The sequence below is a fragment of the Humulus lupulus genome, chromosome 6 (genome assembly GCF_963169125.1).
Source record: "Humulus lupulus chromosome 6, drHumLupu1.1, whole genome shotgun sequence".
In the NCBI taxonomy this organism is placed as follows: domain Eukaryota; kingdom Viridiplantae; phylum Streptophyta; class Magnoliopsida; order Rosales; family Cannabaceae; genus Humulus; species Humulus lupulus.
The window spans coordinates 207,334,999-207,348,455 of record NC_084798.1 but is presented as its reverse complement, the minus strand read 5'-3'; positions in this window follow the sequence as shown (position 1 = coordinate 207,348,455).

Sequence of the window (13,457 nt, the reverse complement as noted above, 5' to 3'; positions counted from 1 at the left end):
TACTCCAGCCTCGATCTCAGCTTAACACGAAGTGGGTTATGCTCCAACTTGTTGTCGATTAGTTTTAGCTGGTTTGTTCTAAACCTATTAAGGTCGTGTTAGGTTTGTAATCCATACACTTAATAAAAATAAAATTCGTTTGCATATTTGGTTATATCCAAACATTTTTATCTTTTTGCCAGTTTGGTTATATCCAAACTTATCTCGTTTCGCATATTTGGTTATTTTCGAATACTTGTGTTTCGTATATGCTATTTTATTTTTTGAAGATGGTGGTATATGTACCACTAATGCCCCCTTAATATCCTATGAGTGAGGCCATAGGTTATTAAATTAAGAGAGATTGTAAAAAATACAGCATATTAAACGAAATCAAACTTTATTCGAAGAAATCCAAAAATATAAAAACAGTATAGAGAAATAAGCTTGGTTATAGGAAACATCCTTCCTATACTATTGATAGTAAGGTCGTAGGTGTTCGCCATTCCATGCTCGTGGTACTAGACTTCCATCCAATCTCACAAACTTGTAAACGCCGGGTCGGATGACTGACTCTATCTGGTAGGGTCCCTCCCAATTTGGCCCGAGCACGCCAGCTGTTGGATCCTGTGTCGCTAGAAATACACGTCTTAGCACCAAATCTCCCATGTCGAACATTCGACCCCGAACTCTTTTGTTGAAGTATCGGGCAGCTCGCTGTTGGTATGCAGCATTTTTTAATTGAGCTTCATACCTTCTTTCTTTGATCAGGTCAAGGGTTTCTTCGAGCTGAGAGTGGTTCGAGGCTTGATCATAAACGAGGGCTCGAATTGTTGGAATTTCAACCTCGATTGGCAACATCGCCTCGCAACCGTACGCCAGTGAGAATGGGGTGTGTCCTGTCGATGTACGGGTTGTGGTCCTATATCCTCATAGGACTTGGGGTAATTCTTCGGGCCATCTTCCTTTAGCTTCTTCCAACTTTTTCTTCAACGAACTTTTTAGAGTTTTGTTTACAGCTTCGACCTGGCCATTCGCCTGGGGATGGGCCACCGACGAGAAGCTCTTTATTCTTCCATTTTTTTTTCTCGCAAAAGTTGGTAAATAGATCGTTGTCGAACTGGGTTCCGTTATCAGATACAATCTTCCTTGGCATCCCATATCAACATATGATGTTTTTTACTATGAAGTCGAGGACTTTCTTCGAGGTTATCGTCGCCAAAGGCTTGGCTTCAGTCAACTTTGTGAAGTAATCGACGGCGACTACTGCCTATTTAACTCCGCCTTTGCCGGTCAGCAATGAGCCTATGAGGTCAATTCCCCAAACCACAAATGGCCATGGGGAGGTCATCATGTTTAGCTCGGAGGGTGGTGCTCGAGGAATTATGGCGAACCGTTGGCACTTATCACATCTTTTGACTTAGTCGAATGAATCTGACTTGATGGTGGGCCAGAAGTAACCCTGGCGTATGATTTTCTTGGACAGGCTATGCCCCCCAGTATGGTCTCCACAAAACTATTCATGGATTTCTTCCATGATTTTCTTAACTTCGGGAGGAGTCACACATCAGAGTAGTGGCATGGAATATCCTCTTCTATACAGCCTTCCATCAATAATGGTATAACGAGGGATTTGATACATCAACTTTCGAGACTTGGTCCGTTCTTCCGGGAGGATACCGGTCTCGAGATATTTGATTATTGGAGTCATCCAGGTAGGCTCGGAATCGATCATACACACGTCCTCTTGATCCAACTCGTCAATACTAGGCACTGAGAGATGTTCAATTGGTACGAAATTCATTTTGTCATTCTCGGTAGTGCTAGCGAGCCTGGCCAGGGCGTCCGCATTCGAGTTCTGTTCTCGGGGGACCTGTTCGATCGCATAAAACTTGAAATGTTCCAATTCTGACCTTGCTTTTTCTAAGTAAGCTGCCATTCTTGTACCACGAGCCTGGTACTCTCCCAAAATTTTGTTAACCACTAGCTGGGAGTCGCTGTAGCAATGTATTGCTTTAGCGTTGAGCTCTTTGGCTATACGAAGTCCTGCCAGTAAAGCCTCGTACTCAGCCTCGTTATTTGACGCGCTGAAGCCAAATCTCAAGGCGGAGTGAAATCTGATTCCTGCAGGAGTGATCAAAATTACTCTTGCCCCCGATCCATTTTCATTAGATGACCAATCGACGTAAAGTTTCCACAGCTCGTGGGCCGGGGTTATAACTTCATCGTTGGTCATGCCAGTGCACTCCACTATGAAGTCTGCCAAGGCTTGCCCCCTGATGGTCGTCCTTGGATGATAAGTGATCTCGAATTGTCCGAGTTCGACGACCCACTTAAGCAGCCGACCTGAGGCTTCTGGCTTGGACAAAACTTGCCTGAGTGGTTGATCAGGTAGTACATGGATGGGGTGCGCTTGAAAATAGGGTCGAAGTTTTCGAGATGAGTGAATTAGGCTAAGAGCTAGCTTCTCCATCAAGGGATATCTTGATTCTGCCCCCAGTAACCTTTTATTGACGTAATACACGGGCTTTTGCACATTTTCTTCCTCTCGTACGAGTACTGCACTTATGGCGTGCTCGGTCGTAGCAAGATACAAGTACAGAACTTCTCCTATAATAGGTTTCGACAAGATAGGGGGCTCAACGAGGTGTTTCTTGAGTTCTTGAAAAGCCAACTCACATTCCTCTGTCCATTCAAATTTCTTGCCTCCCCTAAATAGGTTGAAAAATGGAAGACAACGGTCTGTAGATTTTGAGATAAACCTACTTAGTGCTGCCATCCTGCCAGTCAAACTCTGGACATCTTTGTGTTTTCGAGGTTAGGGCATATCGATCAGGGCCTGGATCTTGTCTGTATTAGCTTCTATTCCTCGAGCATTTACAATGAAACCCAGGAATTTTCCTAAAGAAACTCCAAAAGAGCACTTCTGAGGGTTAAGCTTCATGTTATATTTCTGGAGCACGGCAAAGCATTCTTCGAGATCATCAACATGGTTATTGTTAAGTTGAGATTTGACTATTATATCGTCAACATAAACTTCCATGTTGTTTCCTATCTGCTTGGAGAACATCATGTTTACGAGCCGCTAGAAAGTGGCTCCAGCATTTTTGAGTCCGAATGGCATGACGTTATAACAATATAACCCTTTATCTGTTATGAAGCTCGTATGTTCCTGGTCAGGGGCATGCATGGAAATCTGGTTATATCCAGAGTAGGCATCCATGAATGACATTAGTCCATGCTCTGCCGTGGCATCCACGAGCTGGTCAATTCGTGGTAAAGGAAAGCAGTCCTTAGGACAGGCCTTGTTGAGCTCCGAGTAGTCAATGCAGGTTCGCCATGTCCCATTAGGCTTCAGGACCAGTACCGGATTGGCTACCCAATCGGGGTAGAAAGCATCCCTAATGAATCGGTTTGCCTTTAGCCTGTCTACTTCCTCTTTTAGGGCCTTTTTCCTATCGTCATCTAGTTGTCTTCGCTTTTGTTGCTTCGGCGGGAAGCTTTTATCAATATTCAGCACGTGGCTTACTATATTTGGACTTATTCCTACTATGTTCGAATGCGACCACGCGAAGACATCCTAGTTTTTTATCAAAAAGCAAATTAATTGCTATTTAGTTTCTTCATGGAGGTTTTTCCTGACCTTTATCGTTTTCGGGGGGTCTGATTCTTCGAGATTGATTTCTTCGAGCTCTTCTAATGGTTCGAGATCAGCTCTTTCCTCCACGCTTGGGTCGATTTCTTCATCTATCTCCAAGATCGTCCCATCTTTATTTTGAATAATGACGAGCGTTTATGCGCTTACCTGCTTCTTTCCTCTAATGGAAATTCTATAGCATTCCCTCGCGGCCAACTGGTCTCCCTTCAATGTCCCGATGTCACTGGAAGTCAGGAACTTGATGGCCAAATGCCTTACAGACGAGATTGCCCCCAGCCCTACTAGGGCAGGTCTTCCGAGCAGCACGTTGTATGCCGATGGCAGGTCCACTGGTTTCTGAGACTGGATAGTCTCCCAAGGTTACAGGGAGTTCAATGGACCCCATACAGGAAATCCCCTCTCCTGAAAAACCGTACAAGTTCGTTGCACAAGCTTTTAGGTCTCGAAGCGCGAGTCCCAACTTTTCTAAGGTGGCCTTATAGAGGATGTTTACTGAGCTCCCATTGTATATGAGAACTCGATGAACTCTCTTATTCATGAGCTGGAGAGTGATGACCAGTGGGTCATTTTGGGGAAACTGAACATGGGACGCATCGTCCTCGGTAAAGGTTATCAGCTAAGATTCAATCTTTTGGCACTTTGGAGCCCTAGGTTCGGGTTCATAGAGGGACCCATCCCCATCTTTTAGCTCATTAACATATTGCTTTTGGGCATTCTTGCCCGTCCATGCGAGATGAGGCCCGCCCGAGATGGTTATCACATCTTCTCCATCAATCGGAGAGGGCCTATCCTCTTCTCTAGCTCGGGAATTATTGTTCTGAGCAGGCTGTGGTGCGGCTGCCCACTGGCTAGTAGAAGCCTGATTATTATTCTGGTTCCTGACATACTATCTAAAGTATCCTCTCGAGATCAGCCCTTCGATCTCATCCTTCAACTGCCTGCATTCATCAGTAGTGTGCCCAGTATCTCTGGGACATCGACATTACTTGCTGGAGTCTCTCTTGGACTTCTGATTTCTCATGGGGTTTGGACGACTGAAAGGGACTTGGTTTTCATTAGCCAGGTATATATTCTCCCGAGACTCGTTGAGCTCGGTGTATACTTTGTAGACAGAGAAATATATTTTCCCCTTTCTTCTTCTTTCCCCCTTTCGCCTCGGGGTTACTTCCTTCGTTCTTCTTCCTTTTAGAAGGGTTTTCTGCAGGGGGTTTCGAGGCTGATGGGCCCGCTGAGGTTGAGACAGAGTTTATGTTTATCGTTGTAGTTGTGAGCTGAGAGGTCATATTCAGTGTTGACCTCGCCTCTTCTACATTGACAAACCTTTGAGCTCGCCTATTAAACTCGGTTATGGACCTCACAGGCTTCTCTGCATATCATCCCAGAGGGGGCTTCCTGACATTACCCCAGCTTGGACGGCCATCAGACGACCGCTGTCGTCCACATCTCGAGCTCGAGCGACCTCCAGATTAAACCTTGTAAGGTAGCTCTTCAACGTTTCACCTAGCTGTTTCCAAACGTTGGTCAGAGTCGATGCCTCAAGTATTACCCCGATCATGGCTCTAAACTGTTTTTTGAAATCCTTTGACAACTGATCCCAAGAAGTGATAGAATGTCTCTTATACTTCTCGAACCAGTTTTTTGCGGGTCCTGTAAGTGATGCTGGAAATAACATGCATCAGAGCTCGTAACCCACAATACTTGCTCTCATTATGGTGTTAAATGTACTCAGATGACTGTACGGGTCGGACTTCCCTTCAAAAGGTGGGACATGAGGAATCCGAAACCCTTGAGGAAAATGAGTGTTGGAAATATGGGGAGCGAATGGTTCGAGCTCCTCATCAGAATCCTTATCCCGACTTCGACCCCGCTCATTCTGCAGGACCCTAAATGCCTTTTCCAACTGATCAATTCTTTCTTAAATCGGGTCCGCTGGGGGTCTTGCCTCAAATTGGCTATCATTGATCACAATTCCAGGCTCGCATCTCCGCAGGGGATCTTTACGCCCATTTAGTCGATCTCTCAGATCTGGGTTCGATGGATTACCACTACCCCAATTCTAATTCAGGTGCTCCCGTAGGTCTGAGTGATTCCTATGGTTTCTAGTGTTTCTCCGTCCTTGATCATACATGCTGACTGATCTGGTGTCCCCTAAGTCGTCGCTAGCGAGGCTCATCGTATGATTGTTCAAAGATGGATTTCTATCATGCTGCCTCGTCTCTACAGTGCGAGACCGAGACAGTTGGCTTCTCGTAGGCTGGGCGCCTCTCCGCTCCCTGATAGCTTCTCTATTTCCTTGTTTCTGTCCTACTCGCCTTTCCTCATCACCTCGAGCTGGTTGAGTGTTCCTGCGAGGTGGTGAGGGGTATCTTATAGGCGACAGAGGGAATCGTATGGGTGGCGGTGGCTGCCACCCATTTCTGGGTCTGGACGGTCCTGAGTTCGCTCGTGCTGACTCGGTAACATTCTGAGTATAACCAGGAATCTGAGTCCGAGCCTCTGCAGGGGCTCAGCTATTCCCAATTTCTGCTGGTAACTCTGCAGTTGAGTCAACCAGAGCCCTAGCCCGAGTACTTCTTCGAAATTTCGAGGGAGCAGGTTGTTTTGCCGGTGGCAGAGGTCGTTCCGTTCTCGTGGTAGCATTTTTCCGAGGCCATCCACGAGGTCTGCGGGGAGGAACATGAACACCCCGCGGAGGTGGATCTTGGTTCTCCTGTGGAGGTTGAGGCTGAGCCGCCTGTGCCTCCGCAGTTATCCTAGACAACTCTTTGTTTCGCTTCTTGGCCTCAGCCAACTGTTTCCTTAACTATCGGTTTTCAAGTTCTACAATGGGGACGTACCGCTCGAGATTATAGTACATATCCTCATCGTCCCTGGGCGCTGGAGGTCCTCAAGAATCGGAGGATTCACTTCTCTCTTCGAGTTCAGGATTTGTCCTTGGCTCCTTCCTAGGGCGCCGTGGATAGTTTTCTTCATAAATTTTCTGATCACTCGCGGCCATAGCTAATCGGGGATGGTATTGCTTGAGTTCAGCTCTCAATGAAATCACCAAACTGTTGACGCCGTTTTTCGTCAACTTAAAATGTAGAGCGAATAAACAATAGGAACTATGGCACAGATGAATAATATAGTCAAACAACAAGAATTTTACGTGGTTCAGCAGTTAACTCTGCCTAGTCCACGAGTCAATTTTATTTAGACTTGGGAGCTTTCTGATTACTTGTCAAAGAATAATTACTCAAACATTATTTCCAGAAAAAAAATCTTTCAATCCTCTACAAATGATGCTTTCTTCTCTATTTATAGAGGAGATCTCAGAACCCAGTCCCACACGTTTCGAAAATTTATTCTATAAATTAATAAATTTAATTACATTAAATTTTGTAACTCCTATGTACAAGGAAACCCCCTGAAGGTCAGGAAACGGATAACGGCATCCCTTTAATGTGGAGGAGTAAGTAACAACAATAAATATCTTTAATTGCAGGAGACACGTTACTTCAGATGACTCATCAAGCCTTCGAGGTCATCAACCAGCATTCTATCAACCCAGGTCTACAGGCAAGTTGTGAAGTGGCCTTCTTACTCCGAGACTTGTTTGGAGCAAACAAATTCCATCGAGGCTGTAACATTTCGAGCTCATAACCCTTTAAGCTCGGGTCGCCCAGTCTGAAGGCACTCGACAACAGATGTATCCCGATGCTATGTTCCTTCGAACTTAAAAACAATTTCGAACTTACGTGTCTTCGAGCTTGCTGTCTTACCTCGAGGGTTTTACAATCGGACCTTGAATACACTTTTATATGCCGAGCTCACACTTGACGAGATCAGATTTCGAGGTCATAATCTCACATCTCAAAATTTGGGAGTAACAGTCTTAATTTTGTAATTTAAAAAATTAATATGGGATTATAAAGTGGTAGAACCATAACTTGTCTCCTTATAAAAATCTATGAATTTTTTTATATATATATATATATATGTTAATTATAGAGTATTTGATCTTCTTGAAATAAAATTATATGGAAATTAGTGACTAAAGTCTTCGTTCCTTCAAAATTGAAGCATTTAAGTCCCTGCTATTTTATTTTTTAGCGGCAATAGTTATAACATTCATGTTTAGTTTCCATTTTAACGGAGGGATAACGTCTGGGGAAAATTAATGTGCAACAATTATGTAACGTTGAGGACTTTTGTCAACAGAAAAAAAAAAGATAAGAGACTTAAATGATATACTTGTAAAAGAACAGGACTTTAGCCGCTAATTAATAACCTCATATGTATATATATATATATACTAGGTAGAGGTAACGTGCAATGCACATTTACTTAGTTTTAAAGTTGTAAACATTGTCTATAATTTTAATAAAAACTGATTCACTATTTTTAATATATATATATAATAGAAAGAATTATAGTTCTGTAATATATATATATATATATATATTTATATCAATAATCTCTACATATATGACATCTAAACACAACATTAGCATAAATATATATTTACATGGCTACATGATATATATATAAAATACAATAATATTTAAAAAGAAATTAATAATTGAAATAAAATAAGAAAGTCATAGTTAGACAATAGTATATATGCATCAATTATTTTTAGTTTGTAATATATCTCGCAATGTCCTTTGGTGATTTTGATGAAAAAAAAGAGCTTCAATCACTTGATAAAAAACAAACTATCACACAAATTTATAAGATAAAAAATGATATGTATGCATTTATTATTTTTAAATAAATATGATTTAATTATTTAAATTATCATAAAATATCTTAAGAATATCTTATTTTAATTAATTTATTTATTTATTTTTGTTTAAGTTTATGTTTGTTCTAGTTTTAGAATTGTACAGTGACAACAAAAGATTATATATTAAAGGATAAATACTATTTTGAATTATGTATTTTGCAAAAGTTACCAATCAGATCCCGTGTTTTGTTAAATGATAATTTGGACCCTGCATTTTGCTAAATGGAACAAAAGAGTACTCTAGACCAGATTTTAGTAAATTTTTTTAAATATGACCAAAATGCTCTCATATTTTATTAATTAATGATTTAAATAAATAAGAAAAAATATTTTAAAATAAAATAGTTTAATTATTATTATTTAAAATAAATTATTTAATTATATTTTATTTAAAAACAATTTAATTTAATTTAATTTTTTATTTTAATATATAATTTTCATTATTTATTTAATTCATTAATTAATAAAATATATGGGCATTTTTTTCATATTTAAAATAAGTTTTATAAAAATATGTTCGAGGGTATTCTTTTGTTCCATTTTGTAAAGCATAGGATCCAAATTATCATTTAACAAAACAAATGGTCCGATCGGTAACTTTTGTAAAACACAGGGTCCAAAATGATATTTATCATATATATTATATGTTTAATTTAATATTAAGTTTAATTAAATTTTATTTAAGATATAAATTGTATGGTTTTATTATTTTTAAATAATTATCATTATAAAACATGTCAAAAATATTTTATTTTAATTTGTTTAATTATTTATTCATTTAATTTTATTTAAGTTTAAGTCATGTTTAAAATCTACTGTTAAATATAAGAATATTATGTTAAATAAAATACCATTAAAACTAAGAATTTCGGTTATCTACACAAATTTTATATAGAAGAGATATAGCATAATTTTTCAACTATAATTTATTATTATACATAATGTTAACAATATCGCCCTAAACTTATTTATCTCGACCTCATTTACACTCAAAATAAAATTACATAGGTTATTTTCTAAAATTATTGAGGGATAATGATTATTAGACTAAAACATAACCAAATTAACAACTAAAATGACAAACTAATTAGCAAGAACACAATCGAATGCAAGATTAAAAAATTGAGAATTAAACAATGCAGAAAACAATAAACAACACCAAGGATTATACTGGTTCAAGACCAATAGATCGATGTGATCTATGGCTCTAATCCAGTTCTGGAACACCACCAACTTCCTCTTTTTTGATAAGAACAACTTCTTGGTATAATACAGTCAAGTAGATTCAACTCTCTTGGATCCTCTCAAAGTCTTTATCTTTCTCTCTTAACACTCGGTCCCGAGCTTGCATATTCATCAACATATGCAGCTCCATATAAAACCCAAAACCCCCAATCTTACTCTTTACTCTGTACCCTCTTTCTCTCTCTATTTCTCTCAATCTGTGATCTGTAAATGAGGTGATTGAATCAATATTTATAGGCAGCTGGGATGACAACACGAGTGGCCTTGATTGAATATTCAGCTGAGTAGTTAAGTTAATTACAAACTAGAAACTAACTGTCATAACTTATTTTCTAGTGCTTACAATTTATAGGAACTATTCCACAAATTCCAGCTAGTTCCTTTAAATCATAAGTTGTAGAGAAGATGAATAATGGCAGCCATCATAGGTGGTTTTCCAAGGATCACAGATACTTAGTTTATGAGATTGAGTAAGTTTAGACAATGCATAAACTTACTAACAGTCAAGACTTTAGTCCCAACATCAGCTGGGTTATCTTCTAATTTGACCTTCTCTAGTTCAACCACTCCTTCCTCTATCTTTTCTCTAATCCAATAGAGCCTGATATCTATGTGCTTGCTCTTTTCATGATGCACAGGATTCTTGCATAGATGAATAGAAGATTGGCTGTTTGAGTACACTGTTACTCTGTCTTTCATCTGTTTCAGTTCCTGTAGAATGCCTTGGAGCCACAATGCTTCCTTAAAAGCTTCAGTGGTAGCCATAAATTCTGCCTTTGTATTTGAAAGAGCAACTACAGATTGTAATTAAGCCTTCCAAGATATACAGTTTTGATTTGTCATAAACATATAGGCTGTGGTTGATCTTCTTGTGTCTCTATTAGATGCATAATTTGCATGTACAACCCTTTCAGCTCAAGATCACCTTTGGCTTTCTCATAGGTCAGACCATAATCCCAGGTGCCCTTCAAGTATCTTAATAACCACTTGAGAGCCTTCCAATGTTCAATGCCAGGGTTGGACATGAACCTGCTTAGGATGCTGAGAGCATGTGCAAGATCAGGTCTTGTACTCACCATCACATACATTAGGCATCCTAACACCATAGCATACGGTACTTCCCTCATTTCTTCCAATTCTTCTGCACTGGTGGGGCATTGTTCTTTTGAAAACATGAACTGTCCTCCTAGAGGGATGGATGTGCTCTTAGCTTCTTCCATGTTGAACTTCTGAATTATCTTCTTGATGTAGCTAGATTGCTTCAAACTAAGTTTTCCTTCCTTTTTATTTCTGGGTACTTCAATACCGAGGATCTTCTTAACTGGTCCAAGTTCTTTCATTTCAAATTCTCTCTTGAGTTTGGCTTTAATGCTTTTGATCACTGCTTGATCTTTACCCATAATGAGCATGTCATCCACATAGAGTAGTAGAAAAACTGATGTGGATAACTCGAGGTTCTTGTAGTATAAGCAGTGATCATAAGCTGATCTTTTGAACCCAATTTGTTGCATGTATGTGTCAAACCTCTTGTTCCATTTCCTTGGGGACTGTTTCAGTCCATATAAGGACATGTTTAGCTTACATACTAGCTCAACTCCCTTCTGTTCCACCTGAAAACCAGGTGGTTGCTTCATGTAGATTTCTTCATCCAAGAATCCATTCAGAAAGGCTGTTTTCACATCAAGTTTTTCAACCTCACATTCTAGTTGGGCTCCCAGGGCTAGCATCAACCTTATAGTCTTGTATTTCACCACAGGTGAGAAGGATTCAGTGTAGTCAACACCTTCCACCTGAGTGAAACCCTTAGCCACTAATCTGGCTTTGAACCTCACTGGTTCCTTTCCATTGATTCCCTCTTTCACCTTGAGAATCCATTTGCACTCTATGACCTTCTTGTTGTCTGGTTTTGGCACTACCACCCAAGTCTTATTCTTCCTAAGAGAATCCATCTCCTCATCCATGGCCTGCAACCATTGAGACTTGTGTCCACCTGAAATTGCCTCTTCATAGCTATCTAGTTCTGCAATTTCAGTCTGCTGTACCATCGTCAGGGCAAATGCTATCAGATCTGCTTCAACAAACCTTGCTGGAGGATGAATTTCTCTCCTTGTTCTATCTCTTGCAAGTTGGTAATCTGCTAGATCTTCCTGACCATGTTCATCTGGTGCATCTGTTTGATTAGCAGCATCTGTTTGCTGTTCTGTTGCATCTCCATCTGTCAGCTCCTTGTCTATCTCAATACTTGTAGTATTCTTGGTTTCTGATGGACCTGTATCATCAGTAAAGCAACTACCTTTCTTGGCTGTTAATTGGGGAATTTCATGCTCATTAAAAACAACATTCCTAGCAATTACTACTTTTGGCATACCCTTCTACAAAGCACGTCTTATGGCTAAAGAGTACACTTGACAACAAGGAGTGGATTATTTAGAAACTTTTTCACCAGTGGCCAAATTTACAACACTTTAGCTCCTACTTGCCCTTGGTGCCATAAAAACTGGACCCTCCATCAAATGGACATCAACAACGCTTTTCTCCATGGTGACCTCCATGAATATGTTTACATAAAGTTGCCTTGAGGCTATACAACTCAAGGGATCCTTCCTCCTAATGCAGTTTGCAAACTACAAAAGAGTCTTTATGGCCTTAAACAAGCTTCATGACGATGGTTTCAAAAATTAAGCTCCACTATTCTTGTTGATGGGTTCATCCAATCTTCTTCCGATCACTCATTGTTTATCAAAAACAAATTAGGTGTTTTCTTAGCCATACTTGTCTATTTGTTGATATAGTCATCACTAGTAATAATGAAAGTATTGTCTGTAACTTTAAGAGAAATTTAGATAATCGTTTTAAACTAAAAGACCTAGGACAATTGAGATTCTTCTTAGGATTAGAAATATCTAGATCTGCAAAAGGTATTTATGTTTCTCAACGACCATTTACCTTAAAACTTTTGTTTGATATAGGATACCTTGGTGCAAAGTTTGCTTCCTCTCCAATGGAGCCAAACATCAAACTCAACCTTGATGAACAAGAGCTTCTTCTAGATCCTACTATCTACCAAATCATGATTGGGAATCTCATCTACCTCACCATTACTTGCCCCGACATATGTTATGTTATCAATAGGCTCAGCCAATTCCTTAGTACCCCACGACAACCATACTTACAAGTTGCCTAACGCATCCTCCAATTCCTTAAAGGAGCTCTGGGACAGGGACTTTTCTTTACCTCAAAATATGTCACACATATTCAAGAATATGTAGAAACAAGTCTCTCCAACATGGATGTTCAGCTCAAAATATTTGCTGACGCTAATTGGGAAAGTTGTGTTTACACAAGACACTTAATATCTGGTTATTTTGTTTTTCTCAGAGACAACCTCATCTCTTAGAAGTCCAAGAAACAACCTATTGTTTCAAAATATTCCGTAGAAGTCGAATATCAATCTATGACAAATGCAGCATGTGAAATCACTTAGTTGCATAATCTTCTCAAATATTTTGGTGTCTCTCACAGTCGGCCAGCCATTTTCTACTGTGATAACAATGTTGCAATCCACATCTCCAAAAATAAAATCTTCCATAAGCGCACAAAGAATATTTAAATAGATTGTCACTTAGTTTGTGACAAAGTCACCAGCAGATATCTCAAACTCATCCATGTTGGATCCATAAATAATATAGTTGATGCACTTACAAAGGTTTTATTTCACACACTTTAATGACCTTATCACCAAGAAGGGTGTATTAAATCTCTACACTCTTGAGGGGGTCTATTAGATTTAGCTTAAGTTTAGTCAAC